This window comes from Aquila chrysaetos (assembly GCF_900496995.4).
Source record: "Aquila chrysaetos chrysaetos chromosome W unlocalized genomic scaffold, bAquChr1.4 W_unloc_3, whole genome shotgun sequence".
Taxonomy (NCBI): domain Eukaryota; kingdom Metazoa; phylum Chordata; class Aves; order Accipitriformes; family Accipitridae; genus Aquila; species Aquila chrysaetos.
The window spans coordinates 2,329,653-2,336,742 of record NW_024470323.1 but is presented as its reverse complement, the minus strand read 5'-3'; the positions used below and the strand labels follow the sequence as shown (position 1 = coordinate 2,336,742).

The 7,090-nt window shown below is 45.7% G+C and overlaps 1 pseudogene; it reads left to right on the top strand.

Annotated features, from left to right (window-relative positions):
* Positions 1-936: 936 nt before the first annotated feature.
* LOC121232412 lies at positions 937-5,937 on the top strand (annotated as a pseudogene).
* Positions 5,938-7,090: the final 1,153 nt, after the last annotated feature.

Here is a 7,090-nt window from a genome sequence, read left to right as displayed (position 1 = left end):
GTTTTCCACCTGACTACCTGCCCAAATCATAAGTGCTCATTTACATACCGCAAACTCCATGTTGCTGATAACAATTCCAGAGTTCCCTCTGGTTAGCGTGACAGGAGGAGCTACTGTTGTGAGGTTACAAGAGTTGCTTGGTAAACAGCACAGAAATAACCCTGGCCACCCATGATGATGTGGTTTCAGGGCACAGTTGTGTCATGTGGAACAATTGCTGCGGGTGTCTCTGCAGCACCTGTCACATACCCCACACCTCTTTCCTCTTCTCCCCAGTGCCAAACTGCATAAAGTTAGCTAGCATTATTCCACGGTGCTATTTTTCCATGCAGGCAATTGCTGAAGGTGTACAGTTGTCCACGGGAAGACAGGTGACATCATGCCATGGCAATCTCTGCACTAAAAGGGGACCTACCCCAGAAATCCTGTATCAGCATTTTGATGGATCTTTGGCTTTTATGTGTTATGCATACCTATTATGTGTATGTGTGGTGGATGTATAGTGTGTGCAAGGCAGTGGACACATAACATCTGCAATCATTTGCAATCCCCATCCATTGCAGGGACTGAGCCTATTTGAAAAATCTACCTTTTAAGGTATTGTTCCCAAAAATTACAGGCTGTGTTTGGGGGGCAAAGCCATGGTCTCCCACTCCATGCTCCCCTACCACCCCCGAGGGCCGTCTCACGCCTCCGTTATCCACCCGTGCTTAACACCTGGTTTCACGGCGGGAGAAGGGCCCTGGAGCGGGGCTGCGCCACACCGCTAGGCCCAGCCTGGCCCGGCCTAGTCAGGCCTGACAGCCCCGGAGCAGGGCTGTGCCGCGCTCCCGGCCCAGGCCGCAGGGGGCGATCCGGGCCCGACACTTCTAGTCCGGGCGCAGGTGCCGCCGGGAGCCCATGGCGGAGGGCAGCCCACCCGGGGGCCGCGGCTCCATGCGCTGCCAGGTAGGGGCCGCTGTTCCCGGCCCGGCGGCACCTGTGGGGAGCATTCTCTGGTTAGAGGCGAGGCGGGTCTCGGGGGGGGGTGGCAGGGCTCCCTCAGTCCCTCTACCTCTGCAGGGTGCTGGCGGTCGGCGGGCAGAAGCGCTGTGCGGGCAAGGCGGGTGAGGCCTGGACGGCTGGAGCGGGGCACGGATTTGCATTGACTTACACCCCCCTCCCCCTCACAACCAGAGCATGAGGAACGTGACAGAGCTTGTAGGCATAAAAAAAAAGCTAGGGAAAGCTTTTCCTCACGCTGGTTTGGTTTCATTTGTTTTGTTATTTTTGGAGAAGTTAATGTGCAATAGCGGTTGGTTTTTTCTTCAGTAGGCCCCTGCTCCCCTGAATGGCGTTTGTTCCTCAATCAGGTCACCGTGCAGTATTTCGCCAGGAGCATGGGGCTGTGCTCAGACCTTCTCAGTGCCACAGCAGATCACCTCTCTCTGCAGCTCTGGGAGGAGATTGTTAAGATTCATCCAAGGTATTTGGGAAAGTTACTGCTGAGGTGCACAAAGTTTAACATGGTTTGGGTATTTTTGGTAAAGAAATAAAAAATAAGCATTTATAGTTGAGCTGGAACATGCATTGGTACTTTGTGTTGCGTTAAAGGGTAAAGGAATTTGGCAGAAAATAAACCCCCTTGCGTTCCAGCTTATCCTCAGATGTCAGAGGGGCTGGGGGCAGCTAGGTTTAGTTTCTGAGTAATGTCCAATACAGCGCTATAAGTCCGGTCACATAACTGTCATGATGACAGATGCACTTATAGCACACTGCACTCTTGACTTAGCTGCGTTCAACGCACTAGAATTACCAGACTTAGGGAGTTTGGTTGCATTAACGAACTATCACAACTAGATTAACGAGCAGCGCAGTTTATTAAAGCAACAGTACAGGTTCTTTTGGATTGCCGGTGATAAATACACTGTCTGCAAAGCACGTGCAAATAATAATACAGTCGACTACAAACACACTAAATTATGGAAAAAACTCTAGAGAGATTTCTAAGTTTCCCAAGGAAGCACTCAGTATAACTGAGGGTTTGAATCTTGCCCAATAGGTGTCCCTATGGGGGGGAAGAGAGATTCAGCCCGTCGACTGATCCCAGAAGTCAGTGATGTCCTCTCGACTTGTCTATAATGGTATCTTCCCTAACATTCCTCCTCTCTTAAGTACTTTTATATTTTCTTATTTTTTAGGTGGAGCTTGAGTGACTCTAGTCATACATACCTTTACTTTGATTGGTGTAAAGTTCTCTCACTTTTAAAGGTATATGCTAGAGAAAATTCAGAGCACATGCTCCGTGGCGGGGTGGTTGCACCTTGGAGGTGGGTTGGTAGCTTTTGGGATGGAGGTGTGTTTTGGTATTATAATATTATAATGAGCAAAGTTCACCCAAAGGACCTGATGTTGTGTGTCAGTACCCCAGAACTGGGCACGTGTGATATAAATCAGAAGTAGGGCATTAGGTTGACGGAACCCTCATTATTTTACCTCCTTGCTTCAGTGGATTCAATGCAGGGACCAACCGTTCTTGTTCCTATCGTTCCAATTCCCTATCCCTGTGATCACAGAGCCTGGCCGCAGCATCTCCACTCCGCTCCACCCTCCGTGTTGTTTCTCTTAGAGTCAGCACACCAAGTTCCCCTGGTGTTGCTAACATCTAAAAGTTGCAGGTTATGTTGCTTAGGGAACTACCATGGAACCGATTCTTTATGTGTCCACTGTATTCCACCCTGGAGGTTCATCTTCCCTTGGGGGGGGGGGGTGTCATGTTGATAAGTCACCTCCAGCAATCATCCCACACTTTGGTACCATAAAAGCAGTGAAGTTACCTTGTTCTTGTAACCTGCAGCGACCATTTTGTGTTTTGGCCAATTGCAAATGCTATAGTTTTATGTATACACTAGGAAAGACTGGGTTCAATAAACACACCCAAAAGTTGGGCATGAGGAGTAAAGACATGTGGCCCATTGTCCAGGAGGACCACAATGTGGTAACTCCGCTGCATGTGAAAACAGAACACCTGAGCTGTGTTAACACCTGTGGAGAAAGTGAGATGTCTCAAGAAGGGATCTAACACAGCCAGGGCAATAAATAAGAGAGATTCATGATTATGTGCAGGTGTTTTTAATCACTTATCTTTAACTATACTGTTAGCAATTAGTCTGAGCTTATGGCACCCTCTGGAAGGCAGGTCAAGAAGGGAACTGAAGCCCTGCTATGGGCTTCCAGCCACTCAGCCCTTACATAGGAAATAGGCTCAGCCACTTTCAACCTCCTCTGCTTTGAAAAAAAAGCATTGTTGGTTGCATTTTATAGGGAGTGTGGTCCTGAGAGTGTGCTGGGTGTGTGCTGTAAGGACCCCTGCGGCACTGGTGCTCTTTGGGGTTGTCAGCAGAAGGTCCCCCTCAGGTGAGGGAAGGTGCTCAGTCCTGTCAAGAATGAGTCTGATGAACAAAGGTGCAACACCGTTTGGAGGAAAAAAAAAAAAAAAAAAAAAGGCAGGCATAACAGAGATTGAGGTCCTCAGGATTTAGTGCTGAATGCACTGGAGTTTGGACTTTGATGCCAAAGTCTTCCTTTAGGCACCACCCTTCTTTATTAGATCTACTCTCAAAGGCTGTGAAAAAAACAACTATTTAGCAATGGCAGCTGTTTCCAAATGAGAAGCTCTAACCAAATGTTAGACCAGGGGCCTTTTCCTCAGACAGAATGAGACCAACTGTGTTTTGGGGAAGGAAGCAGTAAGGAATGAGTGTATTTTACTTTGCAGCCTATTACTCGGTGTCAGAAGCAGCAGCACTTTTGGTTACTTTGCCATAGTTTGTCAACTTTGTCCTTTTATGAATGATGACTTGGAGCAGTACGTATTGTATGTGCATTTACTTCACAGCGGCCACCTTGGAAAATGCTTCTGTTCCTAGATTTTCTGGAAAAACTCAACATAATTGTAGGGCACTGACCACAGACTTCTATTCACATTGCTAATGGATATTCAAACTGCAGCTTGAGCGTACTTGACAATGCTCTTCTGTTCCACCCATTTTCCCCAATGAATTAACTTGCAAGTGACATTAATTAGAAACCATCCTTCTAACGGGCACTTCAGTTCCATAGTTGCGCTCATTTCCTCAGTTGCTTGCTTTACTTTCATACAGTCCCTCCCTTCAATCTGCCCTCTGAGTCAGTGCTACTGTATTTTGCTGTTTTAGGGTGGTTTCGAGGATTCCCGAGAAGGCGAACACACACACACTGACTATAAGGGGAAAAAGCAAGCATTTATTAACTACAGATGTGCATTATGCTAAGGGTATCTTGTAAAGCAAATTAACATACCGACCCGAGGACTGTGAGGAAGATGGACCATCCGTACATTCTTGTGCTGTCTTGCACCGCGAGCTCAGCCCAGCAATCGGTAGGTGTCAGCTTTACGTGGGCGTCCCCACGGAGGCAACGGTGGCCTCGCCATACACCAGCCCAATGCTCTTTGGAAAAATCCCGGTATTTATACATTTGCAGAGGAACAGGTTTCAGCACACGTGGCCAGCGGGTGCCAAAACACGCCTCGATTGTAACATAGGGAGCCTATGACGCATGCGCTCGCTGGCCAGGCACGCTGCACAAGCCATAGCCACCCTGTCTATTGGTTCATGGGCTTTGTACATGCAGCATATTGTCATCATCCAGCAGTCATGCGCCAATCATGCACACAGCTGTGCTGTGCAACAGCCTGCTGCCTGTCCTCCCCCAGTATTGCTCAGCTCTCTTATCTCCGTGGTCAGCATTCCAAGCAACAGGCAACAAACCATCCATTTTCTGTGCTGACTGCGTTTTCCTCGGCTATCTACCTTTCCCCCAGTGTTCATCCATGGACCAAAATCCCATTTTTTAACCCATCCGTATACATTTGCTCAGCCTGTGCCTTGCCTGCTTTTGTCTATCTGGCTGGTAAGAAATAAGATGATTTTTACTTATACCCTTTTGGTGTGCTTGCTTGTTTCTAGGCAGTACAGCTCTCTGCTGTCTGTGCCAGATTTTGTAGTCTCAAACAATAACAGTTATCACGCCTGCATCTTCTAAAGTAAAATGTTGGCATTCTTTTTCTGCTGTCTTACTGGTGTTGCCCTCATACTCACTGTGTGATTGCACTTAGTCATGAAAGTGACTCCCTGCCTCATGGTATCCAGAGCTGTGAACTCTCACAACATCTCACAGATGTGAAGACCAAAAAATATATAGAAGGTCTGCCAGAAAACCATATCTGCTCTCTTAGCATTGTTGCTACTCCTTATCAATAGCAAATTTCAGACCTGTTAAGTACAAAAGACCCAAAGCCTCATAAACTGTGAGGTTACACAAGAGCAACTCTTTGACCACCAAATCTTCATGAGATCTCACAAACAGCATCCCACAACACTTCTTGCTGTGTAAGAAAATTGCTGTCCAGCCAGACTGAATCAGGGGAACATTTCCTTCTAATCTCAAATCAGATAGTTGGTATCCTCTTGAGTTACCTACTTCTTTGTTAGAAGCTTTTAAAGTGGTTGGTTCTGATGTAGTTTATAAAGGCCTATGACGAATCCAGTTCCTGACTTCTGAAAATTATACCGAGTTGGTTTCTCCTTAGCTGCAACAAGAAAATCCAAGAGTAGGAGGTGGGTGTTTGTCATATTTTTGAAAGTATATTGGAAGCAGAGTTGCGTAAGTCTCAGTGGTATTTACCTCAGCTGCCCTAGACTGTGCACCAGTTTGTTGTTTAATGAAATCTCATGGTTAAATGCAAACACTCTATTTAGAAACCTATTTGTGCTCCTGCCAACCCCCCTCAGGCTTGTCATCTGGGATCAAGTGGGTTTTGCTGTTCAGTAGGAGTATGTGCTTCTTGGAGATCAGCTCCTGGTCCTGCAGCCCAGAGACAAGGTTGCCATCATCCCACCAATTAGTGGAGGCTGAATCTGTCCAAGCTCTGTTAAGTAGGTATCACTTCTTGCTTAGTTTCCTATGGAGTGTCATCCTATGCTAAAATATCTCATGGATTCTGTATAATCTTCCTATAATCTTTTTTTTTTTTGTTTAGGTTCAGAGATGTGATTGCAATTCTTTCCCTCCATCCCCAGTACTCTTTTGAAAGAGCATAACTTGTGTTTCCTGCTGGAGAGAACCATTGTGCTGACCAAAAACTATAAGCTGGTGCACCAATAAATGATTAACACACACGTAGTAAACGGAAGAAAATTGCCAGATAGGTCAGGCATTGTTTCATTGTTTTGAATTTGGGTTTTAGGTCTTGTTATTCTTTAGTAGTTGTTTCTGGCTGTCAGTAGATATCCAGCTTACCTAAATAAGATAATAATGAAAAACCTCCTGACACTTTTTAACAGAAAAGATGATACAGAAAAAAGAATTGACTGCTGCTTAAAAAAAAAAAATTTTTTTTTGTTGCTGTCAAAGGAACAGGTGTCCTTAGAATAGCTTCATTACTTTACATGCTTTCAAGTGCCAGTGCATGTATTTACTGCAGCTTGTTCCATTGCTGCTGCTCAAAATACTTCTTTTCCTCCTTGTTCTTAGATGAACTGATGACTGGTTTCTACTTGGAGAAATTAGAAGTGTCTCCTGTGTCACTGAAACAGACCAATAGTATGAGGACCTGAATGTCCTGGAGAGCATATTAAACTTTAGGATTAGAACCCTAATCTCTGTTTATCAGAAATCTCTGTTTTAAACTGTGTTTGTTTTCAGGAGAAGATAGGGAGGAGGGGCTGACAATTTTACCACAGATTTACTAGCACAGTGGTCCATGCTGGTTGATTGTACTGTTAAACTGGGGCCTCACACTAGTTCTAGTTTCATCCTACTGGACCAGACTTTCCTACCAGGAAGGAACCTGTATGCATTAAAAACCAGGTCATCACTTGATATTTGCAGTTAATATTCTCTCAGCAAGTCTGCTGAGAAGTGAATTTGCCATGGAGACTGGTCTCTTGGGGTAAGTAGATGGTGCCTGTTTTCTGAATAAATTGGGGCATCAGCACTGAAGTTGCCAAATGCTAGTATCACCAAAACAACAACAAAGTCTGTTTGGTTTCAGCCTTTCTAGTGAGCT